Here is a 24394-nt window from a genome sequence, read left to right as displayed (position 1 = left end):
AATGAAAATAGCTGAAAATAGATGAAGGATGGAAACAAAAGAATCACACAGAGCTTAACCTTCTGTCAAAACATTCTGAATTCAGTATGTCCCAGCAACAAGCCTACAGGACAGCAGTTTATGGTCTGGTGCCTTTTAACACTTTATGGTGTGGAATTCACTCAATGAGCGTCAGTTGACGACTTACCAAACGCACTCCAGTTGCTTTGGGGAATTCAAAATAAGAGCTTTTCTTCCCCCCGCTTCAAAAATCTTCCAAGCTGGATTCACCCACTTCAGGATGCATCTATATTTTCACGTCTCCCTGTGATTTGATGTGCTTACTCCTCCAGTTTTAAGTGTGTACTTCAAATGCCTCTATTGTTATTCATATATGTATTGTGATAAATTATTCATCGAAAAACTTAATAGACATGAAGCTTTACAAAAGCTCAGTGGCCTAGGAAGACCTTTGTTCTATCCACAGGAACTTATGGTAAGCATGTTTGAGGAGTACATGGAAAAGAAAGATGGGAAAGAATGAATGAAGGGGACTGCACACAGAAGATGCAGAGAGCTACATTCAAGATTCTAATGTCAAAAATGGTATGAGAGCCGGGGATTCAGCTCAGCGGTTCCACCGCCTGCCTCACAAGTGTAAGGACCTGAGTTCAATTCCCAGTACCAAAAACAAAAAACAAAAAACAAAAGAAAAAAACCCAGAGACAAAAAAAGATATAAAAAATAAAAAGAAATTCTAGGACTGCAGCTCAACAAGTAAACATTGTTTACTGTCAGTGAAAGAAACTTAAATCAACTTGGTGAATGAAAACTTGCTACCAATAAACTTTTTGAAGCTAAAAAATATGCTTAAAAAACAACTTTGCATTCTTCTTGCCATGCTACACTGTGAAACCATCTAGGGGCTTCCTAACTCCTCACAGATGACATATTTTCTTGTGTGATGAATTTCCAGAGTTGCAAAATCAGCAGGGCCATGATATGTTCAAAAGATAACTAAATGAAACTGTGGTTTCTAGAAATCACTGCAGAGGTATAATACATTAATTTGAAAATTCTGGGAATTCTACTGACTTACACCAATGAAACCAAAGAGAAATGAAATAGCCTTATCTTCATTTCCAAGAGGCCTTTTCATCTTAACGTGAGGTGACTATCTTACCTTCCATTTCTGGAGTCCATAACTCTGCCTGGGCACTGGCAATAATTAAGAAATCTTTCCTTTCCTCTCCAGCTAGATTTCTGTTGCCAGTTGGCTTCTATTAACTACACTAGGTTGCAACACTGAGAAAGTTTATTCCACATCACCCACATATAAACAAGACCTGAAGGTTTTACGTGGCTTACTGTAAAAATATTCTTTCCTGTCATTATTCTATGTGAGTCAATCTAACTCTACTTATTATATCTCAGTGATACACTGTTGAGATAGGTTTAGAATTCACAGATGGTTAGATGCACAAATGACATGTAGGCACCCTACAACCTTTTCAGAGGCTTGATTACTGGTCAACTTTAAATGCATTTCATCATTTATGATTCTTTAATCATCCCAGTATTATTAATTTTACCATTCTATTTTATTGAGCTGTGAGGCTTTGCTCACTCTGATCTAAAATGTCTTCAAAACACAGGCAGGCTCTAGGTTGCCAGGATTGAAACCTCATTAGGTTGTAAAACAAGTGGTCAGAAAGCTGGGTGTGAGATTTTCAGACTTTCTAGTCTTCATTCCCATACCTCAAGAAAACTCCCTGGTCTGCCTGGGCCTTCTCCCTCCTCTCCAGCCCACACTTTACCTCAAAAGGCCAAGGGAGGAAACCACAGGTATCAAAATAGTTCTAGGGCCCAGAACACAGCTGGGTCAGCAGGAGCTAGGAGTGACCTCTAGTCCTGCAGGGCGGTAGAGAGAAAGATCAAAAATTTTGCAATAGCCAAGCAAGTGTTCCCATCAGGGGGCTTCCTGCACATGACCTCCTCAGATGGAAATAACTCACCTGGGACTTGTAAAGGAGCATTGCATTTCCTAAACTGCTTTCCTGAAGATGAAGCGCAAAAAAGCTTTGATCTGCAAAGAAAGATACAATCAAAATTCTTAGGGTGCTTGAGCCTGAATATTGGTAGGAAATTAAGAAGGCTTATTAGTTGCAGATAAATTTCCTTTAACAGAAATTGCCGGTTGATAGTCAACAAGGCTCAGGAATCTTGTTATGAAAACTCATGAGGGAAGCAAATATGCTTTGAAATTAGGAATACTGTGAATCTTTCTTATCCCCTACCCCAGGGAGCTACTTGGGGAAGAGGGTTAGGAAAGACTGAGTTTACAGTACCCAAATGCATGTTTGCATATGCTTCTGGGCCACTCGCTCCTGGGTCTTCTGCTCCCCAGGATTCCAAGACACTGACATACTTTTGAAGCACAGTCTTATTTTCCCATGAGTTGCTTTGTTCAAACCTAAATGTTTGTCATGTAAGATTAAAAGAAAGAAGTAGTTAGAATCAGGAATGAAACACTCCCTGCTAAAGGTCACTCACTGACTTTCCTTTGCAAAATGGAATAGACAGTCTTACTGATTTTAGCAAGGAAACTGATGTTTATTTTTCCAGTCTGGCGTGTTCCTTGTGTGTTTAGCTATTGCAGTGATGATTCTGTTCACCAGTAAAAAGGCCCTGCTCTTTGGGATACCAAAATAAAACCATTTTTCGGGAGATGGGTGGGGTTAATATGGTTTGCTCTGAAATTTTCTATCTGCCAACATCTGCATGTATTTAGGATTCCTTTCAAACAAAGAAAATTTTTATTATAATCTGGATTGTTTTTGCCATGACTGATACAAAAGGATGTTTATTTCTATCCATATTGTAGTTTTTAACAAATATTTCCAATTAAAATGCTATTTATGATTCATAATATACCTCACAATGACTAACATATAGCATTTTAAAATTTGTATTTAAATGCTCATTAAAATAAAGAAACCATTTAGTGTACTCCAAAAAAAAAATCTGTCAGTGAGAAGAAACTATTAATTGCATTTCTATTAGAAGGAAATCAAAACAAAATTGTCTCCACATATATTTGTGCACAGTACCTTCTTTCTGTTTAATGAGTACATTTATCAACAGTTTCTTTTTCAATTCAACTTGTGCATTGCTTTAATTTCTTTAAGTCACCAAAGGGATCAACACACAAACATGATTAGACTTTGAACAACCCCATGTTATTAAACTCGTGTTTCAAGTACCATACAACATCTTCTTCTCCCTTAAACATGCACAGTTATCACTGACAGTCACTATCAATGTTCAGATGAGTGCTCCACAGGTATCAGAATTTTTCAGAGTTCCTCAATCCAAGAGAAAGAGATCCATTTTCCAAAATCAGGAGAAACATGGTCAATAGCCACTGTAACCAATGGCAAGCAATTCTAATGAGCCTGTGTCCAGTCATTGCATAAGCCCGAGCAATATAAACACTTCTGTAATAAGGAAACTTCAAGGTCAAGAGCTCAACTGTTTAGGTGTTCCATTATTTTATGGCACATAATGTTTCCTTCTCTATTTGACATTCTTTAGCAGACTTGTGGCATTTTTCCTTGTCAAAAAAGTAAATTCAATTTGTATCTCATATTTTTGTTGCCTTCCCTCTCCCCCATCAGAGGTGGGTAAAAGATTCTTGAACCTAACCATATCTAGTGAATTGACATGAAAGGAAATCAGTCATTAAAAGCCAATTTGTTGGGGCAGAAGGTCTCTGCTGAAACGACTTCCCATTCTGGGTCACCTCAATTAAAAGTTAATTCTTCTGCAATACAACTAGTAGGCAATAATCCACTCTAGTTTGTAAACTGACATAAATCTGAACTGATGGTCCTACTTCCCGTGTTGGAAAAAGGTCAAGAAAACAATTATGATGGCAGCCAACTTTGTCTAATCTTTTCATCTTTAACAGAAAGTCTGCAGTAAATGTTAGTTGGGAAAATATAATGCCTGACAAAGGAAAGCCTCCTGAGACTGCCTGCTTCTGCCCTTCCAGTTCTCAGAGGCTCTTCCAGAGTTGCATATTAACAACTCCAAATAGGAACTGCAGGATTTTACTCACATGCATAGCAGCCACTCCAATTCCCAGGTTGGAAGAGAATTTTCACTGGCAAGAACAGACACTGTCTCTCAGTAGCAAATATTCTGGTCCAAGTTTCCATTACATTAAAAAAGGGTGGCTGCATGAGTCAGCTTCAACATTGCTGGGACAAAATGCCTGCCATATACAACTTAAGACAAGGTTCATTTTTATCTCACACTTTCAGAGGACTCAGTCCATTGTCAACTGGCTCCAAGGTAAACGTATCATCAGAGAAGGACATGATGGACATGATGCTCATCTATGAGAGACCAGAGAGCAGAGATAGACTAAGAGAGGAAAGAGCCGAGGATAAGATCTACCCTTCCAAGTCATGTCCCCAAGTGACATACTTGTTCCAACTGGGCCCACTTCCTCACAACCCATTCAGCTATAGTTACCTATAAATTGACCCACTGATCAGTTTAGTGCCTTCGCTATCCAGTGCTTTCTGAATGCATGACACTTTGGCAGGACATTTTAGATCTAACTCATAACATTTGATGGATTTGATGTCAGCAAGCAGGTACAGTAGAAAGTCCCAGGCCTTGCTCCTTCATGAAAATATTAAATAATTAAATAAAAACTGCCCAAAGTAATTTTGTAGGAGCTCTGGAAATCAGTTCAAAAGCTACAGCACTGAAGCAAATTCCCAGTAAAGAAAAGACGCAGTCAAGTGATAGGAACATTTGTTTCACTTTAGTTTCCTTTGTACCAACTCCTGGATTGCATAGTTTTGTGTAAAGCACTGGCTTGAGCCCCCGTAAGTAATTTTGTAGGAGCTCTGGAAATCAGTTCAAAAGCTACAGCACTGAAGCAAATTCCCAGTAAAGAAAAGCCACAGTCAAGTGATAGGAACATTTGTTTCACTTTAGTTTCCTTTGTACCAACCCTGGATTGCATAGTTTTGTGTAAAGCACTGGCTTGAGCCCCCATTACCTGGCACAGACCAGCAAGAGCACAGTGGAGCAAAGAGTAGGAGCTCTGGAAATCAGTTCAAAAGCTACAGCACTGAAGCAAATTCCCAGTAAAGAAAAGCCACAGTCAAGTGATAGGAACATTTGTTTCACTTTAGTTTCCTTTGTACCAACCCTGGATTGCATAGTTTTGTGTAAAGCACTGGCTTGAGCCCCCATTACCTGGCACAGACCAGCAAGAGCACAGTGGAGCAAAGATGTAAGGTCCCAACCTATCTGAAGTACACCTGAGGGGCTGATCTCTGAGTCCCCAAACTTGGACTTCGGCACCCAAAAGTAGCAGAGATCTCACATTGGGAAAAGCCATGTAAAGTAGTAAATTTGGCTTTAGAAAGCTACAAGAAAACTGCAGACCCATAAATCCCTGGGGTGAGACATTAGTGATTGAGGAACTAAATAGAGCAGCTAAGAACACCAAGGCAGTGCGAGCGTCAAGCATGAGTGGGATTCTCGGGCCCATAAAGATATTTAAAAGGGGACAAATTAGACAGAAGAACTGGAAAAAGAAACAGAGAAGATGTGTGCCTGGAAAGGCCCATGGAGACCTCAGGACTTCATGTTTGATTGATTAGTAAAGATTTTACCCTATGTAGACTCAGTCTTTAAAGACTTGGAAAGGTGGCTATTTTTTAATGCCTAATTTTCAGTGAAAGATAACAAAGCACAAAAGAAAACATAGCTTTTTCTACAGAAACAGGAAATCTGTAGAAAATATCCCTAAAGAAACACAGGCATCAGACTTACTTGTAAAAGACATTAAAATAATTATCATAAATATGCTCAAAGAGCTAACGGAAAATGTGGACACAACTACAGGAGACTAGCACAACCACTATGGAAATTAGTATTGAGACTCCTTTAAAAAACTAAAATTAAAAATTCCATTAGAGCCAGCTATTTCCTTTCTAGGTAGCTTTCCAGAAGAGCCAACCATGTCTTACTACAATGGTACATATGCACCTGTATTTATAGTAGCACAATTTAAAATAGCTACATATTGGAAACAGTCTATATATTCATCAACAGATGAATAGAAAAAGAAACTGTGGTATTTGCACCCACAGACACACACACACACACACACATGAGAGGGAAATGTTTTGAATCAGTCCAGGACATTGAGGTAGTCATAACAGTGCAACTAAAGGTACTCAGGAAAGAGGACTTTCAGAATTGCTTCAGAAAGTGGTAAAAATGATAGGATGGTTATAGTCAAAATAACAGGGAGTATTTTGAAGAGGAATAATGACAATGTGTCTTTTATTGTAATAATTTTGTTCATTTAAAGACACACCATATTTCCTTCAACTGCATAGCCTGTACTATTAAGAGTTATGGGGAACGTGTGTGGTGCTAGCCTATGTGGGTACTGGATCAAGGTTCCCAAGACCTGAGACTGGGTAGGAAAGAGGGTATTGACCCAGGAGTGCTCTCTTGAGATGTTTTATTTCACAAACTAGCAAGAACCATAGGAGACAGCGCGAACTTACCCGAAAGATGCTTGGAGACACGTGGAAGAAGCCATAGCCCTCAATGAAGGAAATTTCATAATCGCCATGAAAGATGGTGGAGAGAAATCAAAAGAAGAAATGTGGGGTGAGTATATATGCATATGGGGAAAACCTGGCAATGAAGAGTTTCTGTGGAAAAGATAAGAGAAGGCACCATTCACTGACACCATAGGAATGTTATGGTGAGATGGGCCATGGGTTGCTAGAATTCGGTATTCATTCTGCTTTACAGACTAGGGCTAGAGGTGAAAGGTACAGTTACAGAACTCTACTCAGTGATGATAAAGGAGATAATAGGACCTGGGACTGATAAGAGGCCAGGAGGTGCCACTTAATCACTCAGAAGTCATCAAGTCACAATTGCTTCAAGGACAGGCAAGGTCGGAGTGGCAGCCATAATAGTTATAGAGAAAGTTAATAGGATATGGCTTCCTGATGAACAAAATCAATGGATATCAGTCCAGAGCACTGTTCAACTTGTACCACTGGGGGGGGGGATGAAGGAATAGAAGTCTGAGGGTAGAGCAGCCACCTTAATAAAGATATCTTGATCCCTTAGCTAGTTTTCTGACTAGACACAGTTTGTAGTTTCAGATTCTACTAATTAAATAGGTGTCCAACTGGGCATGCTGGTACACACCTGCAGCCCCAGAACTGTGAAAGACTCACATGTGCATGCCAAGCCTGGAAAACTTAGTGACTTAACAAGAATTTGTCTCAAACTTAAAAAGAGCTGAAGATGTAGCTCAGTGCAAAGGTTCTGGGTTTAAATTCCCTGCACTGCAAAGAAAAAAAATCCTCAAATATCCAGAAAGAAAAACCCTGAAACACCATGGAGAAATACACGGCAATTAATTCCCCACTCCTTCCCTCGCAGGGATGTAGAGCCAGGTTTTGGTAATTGGAAAGTGGAGAAATAATTGTAAATTGACAAATATAGTGACTCATTCTAAGCACAACATGATGACTACGGCCTCAGTTACCTTGGGAAAAAGAGTTGTTACCAGGCAAGGTTCTGTCTTAGTTACTTTTCTCTCGCTGATAAGACAAAATGTCCAAAACCTTAAGTCAAAGGGGGAAATGTTTACTTAGCTCACAGTTTGGAGAGGTTTCAGTCTGTAATTGGCTGGCTTCAAGGCAGGGTGGCATGGCAGGGTGGCAACAGTTCATGGCAGACCGAAGGTAGCAAAGGAACAAGGAACTTTAACAGCATCATCTTGCTCCTTTTATCTTACCCTGACTCCTGAGGGTGGGTAGCTCACACACTTAACATAGCGCCCTGGAGCCTAGCATTGCACCATGAATCATTTCCAGTGTCACACACTCTAAATCCGGCCACCTCTGGAAAAGCCCACCTCATTTGCATGAGGCTTTGGGAGGACATCCATAACAGGCCCTGAGACCAGAAGAGGTGACAACATAGAAGATCAACCTCAACAGCATACCTAAGAACAACTGCAGCGGTAGGGAACCAAGTTCGCTCCCATAACCTCCTTCTGAACCCCTCCCACAGCCTGGGAAGAGAGGCCACCAGAATACCAGAGTAGCTGCTCTCCAAATGTACATGGAGCACTGGATCCAGCCTCCATAAGAGGCAGACTGTGGTAGGCATGGAGATGTGCTTTCCAGATCCCTCTTCAAAGATGAATCTCCTTCCCAGATACGGTAACTGTGGGCAACAGATGGCCTTGGTCCATCTGCCCCTCCAGACCTTCCTAGTGATACTTACATCCAGTGGGTTGTAAAATGCCAAGCAATTTTAAAACAAACAAAATCCTGAAATTCATACCTTAACTTACCCAACTCTGCCTATACGGTATAGGTAGGAATGACTATGACCTTAAAACTGCAGTTCCCACGGTAGGTGTGGAACCATTGCCAACTCAAGGATAAAATTATACCCTAACCTCAGAGATTAGTTCAAGTGTCGGACCTGCATCAGCCAACTAGAATAATCCTAGGTGTGGTGCTGGGACACAGGGCAAGAAGACATTTTTATCACCTCAGAGGCTACTTAGCCAATGGAGTGTCAGCCTGCAGCTTCTGGAATCATGGGCACAGACAGGCTCCAGACTTTACTTGGGGAGCGCCTGAACTTGGTGATCCATATCTCATATTATCAAGTATGGACCTGATGATACAGGAAACCGCAGACTCCCTCCCATGATTGAGACATAATTAAGTTCCCTTCACTCGTAAGTAAAAAATCCTCACTAAAGTAGGAACCCGAACCTTGTCCTACTTTATCAACATTGACTAAGATTTCATAGTTTCTGGATAGGAGCCACTTTTATGTAATTATCTATAGCCGTGACTTATCATTAAGTTAAAAAGGATCAAAATAGTTTTAAATTTTATTTTATACATCTCCCATATATGAAGATTTTGCCTAAAGCTGCAAGATGGTACTATGATTCATAAAAGCACCCCACATTCCTAAGGCAAGGTGCTCAGCTCCCCTCAAATTCCTCAGATCACACATCAGGCCGCAGCGGCCTCCAGCCCCACCCTGGTACAGCTGCTTTCTCTGGGGGAGGCACGGAAGGTGTGGCCCCTCAGTCTTCCAAAACGAAAAGTAAGAATCAGTGAAGACTGTCACATTAACCTATTATCATTTCTCTAGTACCGGTGACTTAACCAGCCAGATCTAACTTCTTAGAAAGCGATGCTGCTCTTCTCCTCCTTTTGAGGAAGATTTCACTTCATGTTGACTTGAAACAAAGTAGGGACACAGCTTCAGTAAAATGCTTCAGGATGGCAATCAGCTTTGCTCTTCCTGCTCACACATAATGGAATGAACACGTTTCCTGAATGAGGTAAATCTTTTTTTTTTTTAAATGAGGTAAATCTTGCTGGACACTGTTACATAGACTCTTCCACCCCCCAGTCGATAGTGCTCTGTGAGGGTATTCAGGGTCTTCTTTAAATACAAAAGAGCACAGGAATGCTTCATCTAGAAGAAATTTACAAGGAAGTAAATTTTCTCAAGCATCAGAATACTGATGCCTATGTGAAATTTACCATATTATAAATTTTCTTTATACCAAACTATATCAATTTTAATATATCACGGATGTTAACATGACTAGGAAATGTATTCTTAATTGAAGGCTGAATATTGTAGAGCTTAAGTCTATGCTACTATATTTAATTTCTCCTATATAACCCCAAACTAAACTTCAAACACAGCCAAGTCATACACCATACCATTTGGCAAAAGAAAGACTGGAATAAAAGAATAAAGTGTATGCAACTCATTTTTATACCAAAGCCTACTCGGTAATGCACTGTGATCTGTAATAACCAGCTCAGACTTAGCATGTTAGAAATTCAACTCCTGATTCTCGTTGGAAGAGGGGCAGTGAGACAACTGGGAAGGAGAAGAAGGAAAAAGAAATCACATGAAGCCAAAGCACTCCTGTATTCTTATATTCTTTCTCATCGTGCTAACATTTTTTAAAAAATGAAAGTTCCATTCTACCAATTATTTAGACTTTACAAAAAAAAAGTTGACATTTTCAGTTCCTCTTTCACAGCCCAAATCCAATCCAGTCAGCAAAAACTCTACCTTCAAGATACTAAAGACACATCCTAAACCTGAGCTCATTAATCCCACCACAACCCTGATCCCACCATGTCACCCTTATATTTCACCTTGGTTCCCATCTACCTGACTCTGTACCTTACCTTGCTCCCTAAAAGTCTGGTCTCAAAACAGAAGCCATAGTGAAGTTTCTCTGGACGCTTAACCTGGACCATGCTGTTGTTATGCTCAAAGACCCTCAGTGAATTCCCATCCGAAATCCAAACTGCTCATACTCTCTGCATTCTTATACAAAGCCTGCACTCCACTCTCTCCTGCTGCCCAATTTCATTTTTACCACTGTCTCTACCAGAGCCACCATATGCATTCGTATGGGTCCTGTAAGCTCAGGGGCAATAGCCCTGTTGTTCTCTATTTCAGTCCTGCTGGCTGCTGTGCTTTTCTCCCATATACAAAAAGATATCCTTCTCACAGCTTTACCCTTGTCGTTCCTGTACCTCCTACAACTTCCTCAGGTGCGTGCATAGATTATGCCTCACCTTGTGCAGCTAGATGCTCAAATATCACCCCTGCAGAGCATCTCCCTGCCACAGCACACTCCCCTCCAAGTTCTACTCCTCAAAACCTATCTACAGCCTCCTGAGCATTATTTGCTCTTCGCCACTCTGTCCACCATGCCCAGTACTGAGATGTACTACGTATTGTATTGAATGAGTACATGGAGAAGCCTCGGCAAAATTCATTCTTATTACGAGATAAAAATAATCAAAGGACATATGCTGGTGGCCCTAACACATCACTTCCACTGTATAGAAGACTGTAATTCATTCACTCATGAAGAAAATGTGTGGCCACGTAAGCGTGCATCATTTGAAAGGCAGCGTAATGCATGGATTCCAGTGGCCCAAAATTTCCTTTTGCCTGCCTTCCTTCTTTCCTTACCTCTTCTCTATTTACTCCTCCACATTCTTTTTTCCCTATAATTAGCCAGTACATATTTTTTATAGAGAATATTCCCAACTACCAATAGTTGAATCACTGGCCTTACATACTTCTAATTTTCTTGGTTCCAATGTATCAATCGGCTTTTCAATTTGATGCTCCATTTCACAGCCACCCTTAAAAGGGTTTATTTTTCTGCTCTCAACATGGCACATGCATTCATTGTTTCATCTTTGTTTTCTAATTGGTAAGTTGAAATGACACTGTTTTTGAAAATTTCATTTCTTTCATTACAAGTGGGACAAAATTTTCCTAAGAGGTGCAGTATACAGCCTACTCCCTCCTCTTGGAATTCTACTTTATGGTTCTCAGGATATTAGTACAGGAAAACTAACAATCCTTTCATCTTATAGATGAGAAGACTGCGATCAGAAAGGCAAATTGTCCTTTCTTTCTAAGAAATTTACCCAATTTATAGCAGGACTGAGATCAAAATGAAGAATAGTCTGACTCTAAGAGTAACTCCCAGTTCATCATACCAAATTAAAAGAGGCTGTTGTTTTTACAGCTTTTATAATGGAAGAATAATTTAGGAAACACGCAGGGATAAACAGGGTCCTTACAAAGAGCAGCTCCTTGAGAAGCTGAATAAATGCAATGGTCCTTTGAGTAACAGCACTGAGAATTCAAGGACGGAGAGCTTTAAACATACACTGATACAAGGATGTGGTCTTTTGGGACACACAAAGTAATCTCAGGATTTCGTATCCTCTAAACATAATGAAGACAAATGGTTTGCCTGTTTGTCAGCTCTGCCACTTGACCCTGAGCCCAGGACTCCATAATTGGCAGTGCATCAGATTTGCCCATAAGCGATCTTCACCATGGAACTAAAAATTTCAAGATCAGGCCCCCAGCTTCTGTAATTTCCTCTTATTACCATTTTTTAAAATCCCCCAGACAAAGGAAGGAATTCTCCACCCAGCGATATCTTCCTGGCTGACTTCAGCTTTTTCAACATATTCTCTTGCTGATTCTTGTAGATCTTCAGCAAAGAATGATTTACCACGGCCACCTCCATAGCAGACAGCACAGACACAGCCTCTGTCTGAAAGAGATTAAGATCAAATAAACTAGACGAAGAGGCCTGTGTTTCCTCAGGGAGAGGATCTCCACGAGTGACACTTGTAGGAGATTTTGGAAAGAGACTGTGCCAGTTCACTCCAGAGGGAGGATCTAGGCATGCGGCACTGTATACAGAATCAGGAAAGAGTTAAACTCTATCTTCCAGAAGTTCAAATTTCTCAGGATTTGCCACTAACTTCATCACTTGGTGCTCTGGAATCACACAGAGGGAGACAAGGAAAGTAGAGGTCATTTCAAAGCTACTTACTCAGATGAGACTGTTGATTCACAGTCTGCAGCCCCACTTGTCTGCACGAGGCCAGAGACCCAACAGTTTTATGTTTTCCATCAGTGTAAGAGGTCAGCTTTCTGAAGAGCATTGCAGCCTACCCCAGGTGAGCCACACACAGCAGAAGTTTGCTGGAGCCCCAGGCCTTCTAGACTGAATGAACTAACCTGCCTTCCCCCAAGGTCCCTGGAGCAGCCCTATCCTGTGTACCATCAGTCAGAGCACACTAAACCTCCGATGTTCTCCTTCATCCATTTTTTTCCCTGAACATCCCTGAACCTGACCGGTCCTTTTAAGCTTCTGCATTTAGGCCATTTACTGGCACTCTCTGCCATTCACAAACTCCTACATATCCTCAAGATCTTCTCTCCAAATATCCTGCACCTCTGTAACTGCCTCTGCCAGCACTGACTCTTTCGTAGTTCTTTTCCACGTTCATGTCTTTCACTAGGACTTTTGGACACAGCGGCTCATGTCTTCTAGACACGTGGAATAAGGTCTTTCATGTTCTCCAGAGCTGTTCCAGAATCATCTCATTTCTCCTCCTTTCTAACTTGCTCTACATGGGGGATTGGTGTCATCTAATAAACTCTTCTCTCACCAATCTAGTGAGATCCCAGTCCCATCCCTCATTTGCTGATGAAGCCTATTGCACCTGTGTCACTCTGTTCTTCACTCCAGATCCTTTATCCTTTCTATCCCACTACAGCATCTCTCTAAATAATCGCAAGAGGCAATTTGCCTCTTGGTGTCTTGAACTCCTCACTTCCGGGAATCTTACTCTCCACCTTCTCTTATCAATCACATGCTGTTAGCTTCTTGGCCTGCTATGGCAGCTCACATTTTTTATTATCTTGAAATTCTCTGTTTCAAATATCTCTCTCAGAAGTAGTCAACTTCTACTACTTCAGCTCATTATGGAATTACAATTTTATTCTTCTTCAGAAAATATAAAATTCATTGACCATAGAACATTTTCCCTGCCCAAATTATCTCTTCTTTTACTCAATTTTAATCATGCGGCCCATTATGCAGTACCCCATTTATCTCAGTTACTTTTTTATCATGAGACATGGTACCTGCCACCCACAACTTAAAGGAAGAAAGGTTTATTTGGGCTCATAGCTTGTAAATGTTTCAGTCCATGGTTGCCTATCTCTAAGGCAGGGAAGCATGGCCGAGGGAAAGAGCAGAGGAGAAACAGCTCATGGCTGGCAGGAAGCAGAGAGCGATCAAGGGAGGAGGAGGGAGATAGACCTTTCCAGGCCACGCCCCAGTGACCTCCTCCTCCAATCAGGTTTCACCTCCCCACATCACATTTAGCTGTACACTCATCGGTGGACTAATCCACTACTGAGCATCACACCCCCATGATCCAATCACCTTCCAAAGCTCTGCCTATGAGAGCAAGAGGCTTTGGGGAGTTATCAAGATAGAAACTATAACGCCAATGTTTTCAATACCCCATAAAATTACCTGGACCAAATTCAAAACTCTATGGCTGAAAGCGGGATACTGAAGTCCCCTGAAATTGTTGGGCTGTAGTTTATTTCTTCTCTCACATCTCCTACAGTTTGCTAAATGTATTTTGATGCTGTAATATTGAATACACATATATTTGTAATTATTGAGGAACTGGCCATTTCACCATTGTGTAATGACTTTACCTTGTTTTGGTTTTTCTTAAAGCCTGCTTCATCTGTTAAAAGCATCATTATTTTTTGTTCACTTTTTTTGTCTATTGTATGGAATATCATTTTTCTATGTGTGTTCTAAAAATAAAATAAAGTCTCCTGAAGACAGAATATAGTTTGATCTGTTTTTCTTCACCCATTCACCCACTCTTTACCTTGAAAGGAGAATTTAATCCATTTACCTTGAAAGTAATTATTGAAAAATAAAGGCTTACTCCTATCATTTTGTTAATTGATTTTTGGTTGTTTTGTAGATCCTTTGTTCCTCTCTTTTTTCTGTTGCTTTCTTTATGATTAGATTATTTTTCTACTGCCATGCTTTAATTCCTTAATTTGTATTTTTTTTAGGTAGTATTTCACTATGTTTCTCAGGCTGGTTATGAACTCTTAGAATCCAGTGATCCTCTCTCCTCAGCCTCTTCAGCAGCTGGAATCCTATCCTGTGGCACTTGTGCAGTGCTGCTCCTCAGGGTCATTCTTTTAACAGGTGATTTTAAGCTAATGCGAACTTAATTTGATTGCATAAAAGTTAAGCATTTTTCCCATCTCCCCACACTTTATTTTTTGATATTACAGTTTTTATTTTATATTGTATTTAATAGTTTGCATTTTAGCCTTCATGGCCAAGATATGAGTGACTTATATGTCCTCATTTTACTTAATATCTGAGCAACATTCATCAGAGCTTATTACTCCATTCGTCTCAAATGCTTACTTCTTCATAATGCCATACTCCCCTAATTTCCTGGTTTTCCTTGCACCTAAAATTTTTCTGTATCTGATTATGATACACTTTCAACCACAAATGATTATTGTGTTGGCAAAAAATATGTCTTACTGATATTTTTACTGAAATTGATTTCGACATGTTAGATAAGCTTGTTAAAGCACTAGGAAAATATTTTCAAACTAAAACAAGAAAGATAAGAACTAAAACAATGAGATCATTTTGCTCATATTCTTCATTTATTTTTAAGTTCCATAACAGCTAATACTGTCATTGGATAAACAATATGTTCTACATACTTTTGATAGGAGCATAAGTTGCTCTATGCCTGCAAGGTGAATATGGCAGAGCAAGTAATTATTTAAATGCAAATCACTTTAATTCAAGGTTCATATCTAGAGGTGTCTAAAATACAACGTTTCAGGAAAATGCATATGAAATGATGTAAGTGACTTCACAGAAAAGAGCACACTTGAGCTGAGACTTAAAGAATGAAATCTGGTGAGCACATACTATTAAAATAAGTAAATTTTGTTTTACTTTGTTTTCTCTTGAATTAATTCGTATTTTTAAAGTTTAGAAATCCTTGTTTTTAGAAAAGAACTAAAAAACAAAGGAAATACAATAACTTTGGCTAAAAGATTCAAAATGCAAATGTTTAATTTATTAATGGTTTTAAATTTTATATATAGTGTACCAACTACATATTTATATATGTGTGTATATAATTCCATAGATTGAAATTGGTTCAAAGTAACCCAGATTCAGAAGAGTAAGATGAAGCTATACCACATGACTGGCTGGAATGTCAAAGAATTAGGGCTGTATTTTAAAATAACCACAATACCAGTTCTCTTTCTGATAAGAGAGACTGACAATATGACACACACACACACACACACACACACACACATATATAAATAGAGAATACCATCTCTATAGTAACCCATTTAATCCTTCCAACAACCCTACTGTTCCAATTTTATCAATGTAGAAACTGAGTTCAAAGAGGTTAGGTAACTCATCCAAAGTCAAGGGCCAGTGAATAAAAGCTACCGTGATTGTCTTTGAAAAGGTGAAGGTGTATCTGTACACAGTTCAAACTATCTAGGCAAAAGAATTGGTTGGCTAATACCACTAGGAAAGGGCAGGCAGAGGCGCAGATAGTGGGAATCAAGGATTTGAGACTTGAGGGCAGGATAGCCTCATGAGTGATTCCTGATTCACTGATTATCAACATCATTATCTCCTATGACGGGTACTTTTCTCCCTATGGCTGGGAGTAGCTCTTGGGCACAGGTCTTGGCTGGATGACCCAAGAGTGAAGTCCGCTCTTGTCTGGATCCCAACTACAAAACCCTAAAGGAAAGACTCATCCACCTAGTTTGTGTTTTGCACTGTCTTGTCTCTGGCTGAGGAGGAGCAAGTCAGTAGCCAGGGAACTATCACTAGCCAAGGAACAAGTTATTTCCTGAAACAAGCTGAGTTTTCTCAGAACAGAAGAGATGCTGAGTCACTGACCGTAAGTGCCCGCTTCCAGAGGAAAGAGCTTAGGAGAGGTGCATTGGTCGGGTAGTACTTCTTCAGTCGCACCTACAGGAGAAGCAACTCAAACTGGTTCAGTAAAGTCCCCTGGGAAGTACTTTTGAGACTTTGTGTTTGAGGCTTTCCCCTGTCTACCCTCAAGGCATGCCAGAGGACTTTCAAATGTAAGCTAAGCATTTTTGTTACATATGGGTCTTTTTATTTAAAACAAAATATTTGCAAAGAGCATAGCATGTAACAACAGTGCAGCAGTGTTGGGACTTCTTTTATGGGTGGCAAAGAGCTCGGCAGAGGTCTATAGCAGTTATGGCATTAATTACACATTTTCTTTCAGCCCTGGTGTTGATTGGTATGTGGAAAGTGTTTTGAACCTTGTGCAATCACCACTAATTTTTGCTAGAATATGCTCTTAATATCATGAAAATTAAATCCACTCTCTTTTGCTCCCTTGTACCAAACCCACATGGATTTCACCTGAAGGTATTGTGAGGCTGGGAGGATTTTTAAAACCACAGGGACTGAGAGGCCACCCTGTCCATTACAGTGTTCTCCTTTCATTTTAAAGGTTAAAATAAGCTTTATTGGTCTGATCATAAGTGAGATCCCCTGACACAGTGTTCCTCAATGCACCTTTCTAGAAATAGATCTCCATTACAGTAAATCCATTTGAAAAAGTATTTCAATAAAATTTAATCCTCTATAGACATTTCTTGACTCTTGAGAAATTGGGAAGCATAAATTAAAATACTGTATCTATTTATCTAAATTTAAATAACAAGTTAATCAAATTGAAAATAATCTGACCTTGTACATAGTGCCATATAAGATTACCATTGCAGAGAAAGTCTCTTAGAGGGTCACTTGTAAACCACCAGATATTGATTAAAGCAATAGTTTTTAAATTTTTATTCAATTGTATGCATTATTAGTGCACAATCTTCAAATAACTGAAATAACTGGTTTACAGGATACTGATTTTAATATTCCAGATAAGAGAAAGTTTTCTATAGTTTCACTGAAATGCAATTAATACTATTCTTTTTGTCATTAGTATTACCCTAGCAGGTGAAAAAATGTGGCTTCATAGCAACCAGCAAATGTGTTGACTTAGACTTTTTTTTTTTCTGACACTGAGACAGAATACCACAGACTGGGTAATACCGAAAGGAAATAAATTTATTTGGCATATGCTTCTGGAGGCTGGGAACTCTAAGAGTATGACATTAACATCTGGTATGGGCTTTCGAGCTGTTTCATAACATGGTGGAAAGAAAGTGAGTGTGTATGCGACAGAGAGAGGGCAAGAGGAAGCCAAAATTGTAACCAACACTCATGACAACAAAACCACTCCCTAGATAATGGCATGAATCCCTTCGTGAGGGCACAGCCCTCAGACCTTATCGCTTTCCATTAAACCCCGCTTCTAAACACTGTTGCATTGGGTATTCAGGTTCCAACACATGGACTTCGAACCATAGCACTTGTCAAGGACGAAAATGGTAGCAATGGAAGTAAAGAGCATAGAGTGACCTGTTTACTCCACAGATTTCTTTGGCCAACACTAAGTGAGGGACACTCGTGACCCTATGGCAAAGAGAGATTTCACAGACCATTTGAGTACTTGAAAATACTTCTACAGTGCGACACCATATAACATCATGAATTCAGTTCCAATTATCCCAATTTCTTTATTTTTTAACTAATTTTATTGGTACATTTTAAGTATATAATATAATGACATTAATCATTGGAAATTTGTACCTTTAAGTAATCCATCTTGGTTCTTAATTTTCCCCACCCCCTGCCCTCCCTTCAGCCCCTCCATCCCTCCCTATCTACAAAGACGTTTTTTCCATTTTTTTCATTTTCTCATATTTATTCCATTCCCTTCTCTTTTCTGCTACCCCTCCCATTTCTCCTTCACTTTGCCCCTTTTCTACCTATTTCACATAATATATTATACCGTTTAGATTTTATTTACACTTTCAATTTCTCACACCAGAAAAACTATTTGGTATTTACACATGTGTGTCCTATTTATTTCACTTATGAATATGGCCTCAAGGTGCATCCATTTAGCTATAAATGTCTCTAGTTTCTCATTCTTTATGGCTGAGTAGTATGTAGTACTCCATTTTATTAAAACACACACACACACACACACACACACACACACTCACACATCTTCTTTATCCAGTCTCCAGTCGATGGGCAATTGGGATGTTTCCAAGTTTTAGCTATTATGAACTGTGCCACTATATACATGGGTGCACATATATCATTGTGGTATTATTCTTTTAATTCTTTTGGGAAGATACCCCCAGAGAAATAGCTGGGTCAAATGGGACTTCCAATCACAGTTCTTTGAGGTATCTCCATATTGATTTTCACAGTGGTTGTACCAGTCTGCACTGCCACCAACAATGAAAAAGGGTTCCTTTCTCCCCACAACCCCGTCTGCATTTGTTATTGGTTGATTTCATGAAAGCAGCCATTTTTTTCTGGGATGAAGTGGAATCTCAGTGTTCTTTTCATTTGCATGTCTCAAATGACCAGTAAGGTTGAACATTTTTTCATATGTTTATCTGCTATTTCTACCTCTTTGTCTGAGAAATGTCTGTTCATTTCAGATGCCCATTTTTGGATTGGGTCTTTAAATTTGGGAGATCTGATTTTTTTTAAGTTCTTTATATATTCTAGATAGTAGGCTTTTGTCTGAGGAACAGTTGGTGAAAATTTTTTTTCACATTGTAGGTTGTCTCTTCACACTATTGGTAGTTTCTCTTGCTGTGTGGAAGCTTTTCAATAAGAAGAGATCCCACTTGTCAATTGTTTGTGCTAGTTCACGTGCAACTGAGGTTTTTTGTTCATGAAATCTTGTCCCACACTAATGTCTTCAAGACATTCTACCTAACCTCTCTTCAAGCTAGTTTAGTGTTTCTGTTTTAATATTTAGATCTTTAATCCTAGCTACCCCAATTTCTCAAGTAACTACTACATATGCCTACATCATTGCCTTTTTTTGTCCTATTAGGTTTACCATACCTTGTATTTTAACTTGTTTATGCCAATTTTTCTCATAAGATTTGCTCCTTTTCTTCTTTAAGCAATTGTGTCAGTGTAGATTTATGGCCAGAGCTCTTCTCCTATTCATACCTAAAACATGGAAAAGACTCATGTATCTAGAACCAACCAGTTAAGAACCACTGGATGCCTATTCTGAAATTTATAACCTTGTAGGGTCACCACTAACGCTCGTAGTTGTCAAGATAGAGAAAGGATATCAATAAGGCAAAACTGTTCCAATTATTCACTTTACATTAACTTTGAAGTTTTGATCATGGTGGTCATGACAGTTTCTTCCAGTGTATTATGGGATTTCATCCATGTCCCAAATTAACAATCAACTTTGTCTTTTTTTATTTAAAAAAAAAAACAAAACTGTTTCATTTCCTGACCAAGGACTGGAAGCCACAGTGAGTTCACTTCTACACCATTCTCTCTCTAAGCATACAACTACACTTCAGGTGTTCCTTAAAGATCTCTCCATCTTCCAATGTTTCGTGTGTCCCCAGAACTACCTCCTTCCCCTGACAGTGTGCCTATTTCTTTCCTCACTGAATCCAAGTGGTGACACAATCCTAATTATTTTCAGATGACCTTTAATGGTATCATTTTGTTTGAGCATATGGCAAAGAATAAACGTGAACCGTATGGATCATATACCCACATTTGAGATGAGGACCCAATGTGAACAAACCCCCAAATCATGTTAACAACAAGTACATGTTGTCTTTACTGCTGCTTTTGATAGCATGCCATTCTCCCATAGGAGACACCCTTAAAAGTCATACAGCTGCAGTTCAGTGAGCCAGTTTCCTCTAGACACAAACCATGCAGCCATCTGTAACGAATGGTAGTTCATTCATTCGTATGTAATGAATGACAGTCTCTGCTTGGGAAGAGACTGGTGGCCTGTGGAATGTCATTTCCCCTCCATGATGAGGTTCCTTTTATAGGCGTGACCAGCCTTGGGACTAGATTTCAAGAACACAACCACAGCCTTTATCCAACAAACTCTGGATTAACCAAAGAAATAAATGTGAAGTATCACATCATTAATAGTGTAGGTTTCACTGGACATGTAACACTTGCTGTAGAAGTTTAAAAGTCTTTTTAACTACCATTATGTTCAACGCTGTGCTGCTATCCAGGGCACCAAGGCAAAGAGGAAGGGGTATCATTCTTAGGTTAGAAAACAAATATTATTTACAAATATTTCATTATTTACTTAGAAAAAAGGAGAAGCTCTTGAAACCTATAAAAGCTATTTATTATCAGGTTGTCAAATATAAGAGAGAGACAACAAATTAATAACCCTGTTTTATATTAGCAACAATCAGATAACATAAGTCCATATGCAGTAGTGATGATATAAAATGTACAGAAATAAACTTTATGAGAAATCTGCAAGTTTGATATAGAGAAAAAATTAGCCATTCACCGTGGTTCATTCCTATGTCAGCTACTTGGGAGGCTAAGACAGGAAGATTGCAATTTAATGCAAGCCTGTCTCAAAATTTAAAAGAGAAGGGGTCAGGGATGTAGCTCAGGAGTAGAATGCAAGTGGATTTAATCCCCAGTACAACCAAAAGAAAAAGGAAGGGGGGAAGGAAAGGAGGGAAAGAGGGCAGGCAGGTAAAGGAAGAGAGGGCAGCAAGGTAAAGAGTAAAACAGTAACTTTATTAAAGGTTTCAAAAGAAAAATAAAAATGACAGAAAGCATATTCTAATACAGGCAATCTTAATAAAATAAATTTGCCAAGTCATCTAAAGTGTATTTTATAAATCCAATCAAAGCTCCAAAGGGTTTGTTCCATTAGCAATTTGACCTTAAAGTTCATCTGAAAGATTTAATGGTCAAATTCAATGGTAATTACAGTGAATCGATCTGAGAACTCAGGGACAGGATTATTAGATTTTAACTGCTCTGGGCAGCCATTTGTGTAACAATTATGGAAGGAAAACCTTCAGTACTCTAATCAGGCACTCAGGGGTATGAGGAGAACAGATGCTGAAACCTCACATTATCTTGGTCTCTCCTTAACTTCCCCAACTTCTGTTTCTCAGTAATCAGTGAATCACCCCCAGTGATGTCTTCCAGTTTTGATGATAGTGACCTAATATGCAGACTGCTGATCAGCCTCTTCAAAATTCTTCTATCCATTCTCCTTGTGCACCCCAAGTAGTCAAAGCACTGCTTTCTTAGCCTTGTAGATTGATTCAGTATTTGCCAGGGCTACAGCTGACTTTTAAATCATTCAATGATATAAAAATTTGTAAATACTTCCTCTCTATTTCTGTACTCATCTCATTGCAGAGACAAATAGTTCACAGACCATCATCAAAGGAATAAGATACACCATGCACTATGGGAGTTTATAATCTTGCTGGGGCGGTAATGACTAAACAAGGAGAAATCACTGTTTGTAAGGCACACATAAGAGAGGGTGGGGTGATGTTTCTGTTCTGACTCCATGAGCAGACCCAGAGAAAAGAATTTTGGAGCTGGTAGTGTTCAAGGGGCAGTGACATCTCCTGGGACATGGGGATGTGAGGGAGGGAAAGGAAAGGCGCCAACCCAGATGATTTCATGAGCACATTATTCCTGGGGGAGACTGATAGGAATGGTGTTGGATACCTACGCTACCTAGAGACTGAGCTCTCCCACAGGACATGGGAAAAAATAGAAGTCCTTATTCTTCAATTTCCACTGTCTCCATTGGCAGACTGCTTTGACTCTGGGGCATTTGTTCACTCCTGTGAATATAGGAACGCACGCCACACATTTGGAAAGTACCTTCCACTGACCAGAGAAAGCCTTTGTGTGGAATGCCAGATTGTATACTAAGGTCTCAGGGGTGGCTAAGAAGAGAGGGAGGGATGACAGAATATGGACAGGGATGGTGTGCACTGGCTGATGTTCTGTACTATATGAGGAAGGCCTAGAGATGCAGGAATATCAAGGGTTATTCAGGAAAGTTCTCTTGGAAGGAGCCTATTTTGAATATGGCTTTAAAAATAGCTACAAAGAGAACACCAGAAAAAAGGAGCTTCAACACTGGAGATGATTATAGTGAAGTCATCAAGGCTCAAGATAGCAGCCTGGCCAGAACATGGGTGTCATATTGAAGAACAGTGTAGGACTTGCTTGATATTGATTGAAATGTGTCATTAAAGAAATCCAAATACAATGTTAATAATTCCTAGCATGTAATAAATATCTATATGTGCCTGTGGTGAACAATTTATTTTCATTATGTCTATGTATCTACCATCCATGGACCTTTGTCCCATAACTTTTGGCTATAAGTAATTTCCATATATTTTTGTATAGTAGTCTAAATATCTCTTCTCTCATCATTCAGCTAATGGATAATTCTATCTTCCTCATGTTTTATGGGAGCTGTTCCCTTTTCAGACCTGAGTCCCACTTTGATTTTTTGTTTCTAAGTTGCTGGGACTCTTGGAAGGCAAGAGGCTCTGGGGTTCTATGTCAAGCTTGGGAATAAGAACCTCTGTCCAAACAACAGCACCTTGCTTCTCATTCAAGATTCTGCAAATTTCTCAAGCCACATGGGAAGCTGGTTCCACTACTCTGAACCTGAATTTTCCCAGGTGACCAATCCTGCAAACCTAAAAAAGATTCTCAAAAATTACTTTGCTAATGGCTGTGAACTATTTGTCTCTGCAATGAGATGAGTACAGAAATGGAGAGGAAGTGTTTACAAATTTTTGTATCAATTTTCCATTACTGGCACACATCTCCATGTGTGATTGGCAGGCTTGACTGGCAAACAGGTAAGGACCAAATCAAGGGTGCTGGAATGCCTGTGATGAGCCTCTGAGACAACAGTTGCCTGCTTATGGTGTGCAAAATGACCATGTGTCATATTTGGACAGGTTGGAAATCTATAAAAAGGGTATTTTCAAAATCATTCTTCTACTGTATCTTATCCACTTCTGAGCATAGAATGGATATGCCCAATGATTTTATTTAAGATTTTGCTTTCTTTGAAACCTTGGGATAAATATGTATCAGTGCTCACTTCAGCAGCACATATACTAAAACTGGAATGATACAGAGAAGATTAGCATGGCCCCTGAGCAAGGATGATGTGCAAACTCGTGAAGCGTTCCATATTTTTCTGTCCAAGCCCCCATCCTAAATGGTAAATATACTACATTGAAAAGTTTGTTCACTGCAGACATGTTTTGGACTGCTTCTTGATTTCAATTTAATTCACGTGGTTTAAGGGTGATAGACTAGTGAGTACCACTAGTGATGTTGCCGACTGTATCAGTTGGGGTGAAGGATTGTGGTTGATTTAATGAGCTGTTTTCTCTGATGTTATGAAGATGAGAATGTCTGTGGGTCATTAAAGACCCAGAAGCTAGGGCAAAACTATATCAGGAAGATTTGGGTGATAACCCAGAGATTAAACCAAGGGCAGCCTGACAACAAAAATAAAAATGAGAAAACACCTAAGCAAGACACAAAGACAGACTTCCAGTTCACCAATGTCAAACAGTAGGGTAAATGAGGATGAAAAGGCTGATAGTGAACCACCAGGACACCCTGAACTCAAAGCACAGGAAGTAACAAAACAGATCAATCAGGCTCTAGAAAAATTCAAAACAGAAATAATTTCCCAAATAACCATAGAGATGGTAAGCAAAATGAAAGTCATGATTTGAGACTCTAGAACAGAAATTGACAAAAAAATAGATGAGCTCAGGACCATGATAGAAGCCATGAAAGCCAAGCATAAGAAAGAAATGGAAGCAATAAACGTCCAATATAGGAAAGTAATGGAATCCATAAAACAGATTCAAACAAATATCCAGTAGATTAAAAACTCCA

General features: G+C 39.3%; 1 non-coding gene across 1 annotated transcript; it reads left to right on the top strand.

The window, feature by feature from the left end:
• The first annotated feature begins 23571 nt into the window (after positions 1-23571).
• LOC117285576 lies at positions 23572-23678 on the top strand. The gene has a single exon (XR_004516643.1). It is a non-coding gene; the product is annotated as a U6 spliceosomal RNA (small nuclear RNA).
• The last annotated feature ends 716 nt before the right edge of the window (positions 23679-24394 follow it).

This window comes from Fukomys damarensis, unplaced genomic scaffold (genome assembly GCF_012274545.1).
Source record: "Fukomys damarensis isolate Sample0158 unplaced genomic scaffold, DMR_v1.0_HiC HiC_scaffold_1, whole genome shotgun sequence".
Lineage (NCBI taxonomy): Eukaryota > Metazoa > Chordata > Mammalia > Rodentia > Bathyergidae > Fukomys > Fukomys damarensis.
Note: the sequence above shows the minus strand (reverse complement) of the source record. Positions and strands in the feature narration are given on the sequence as shown.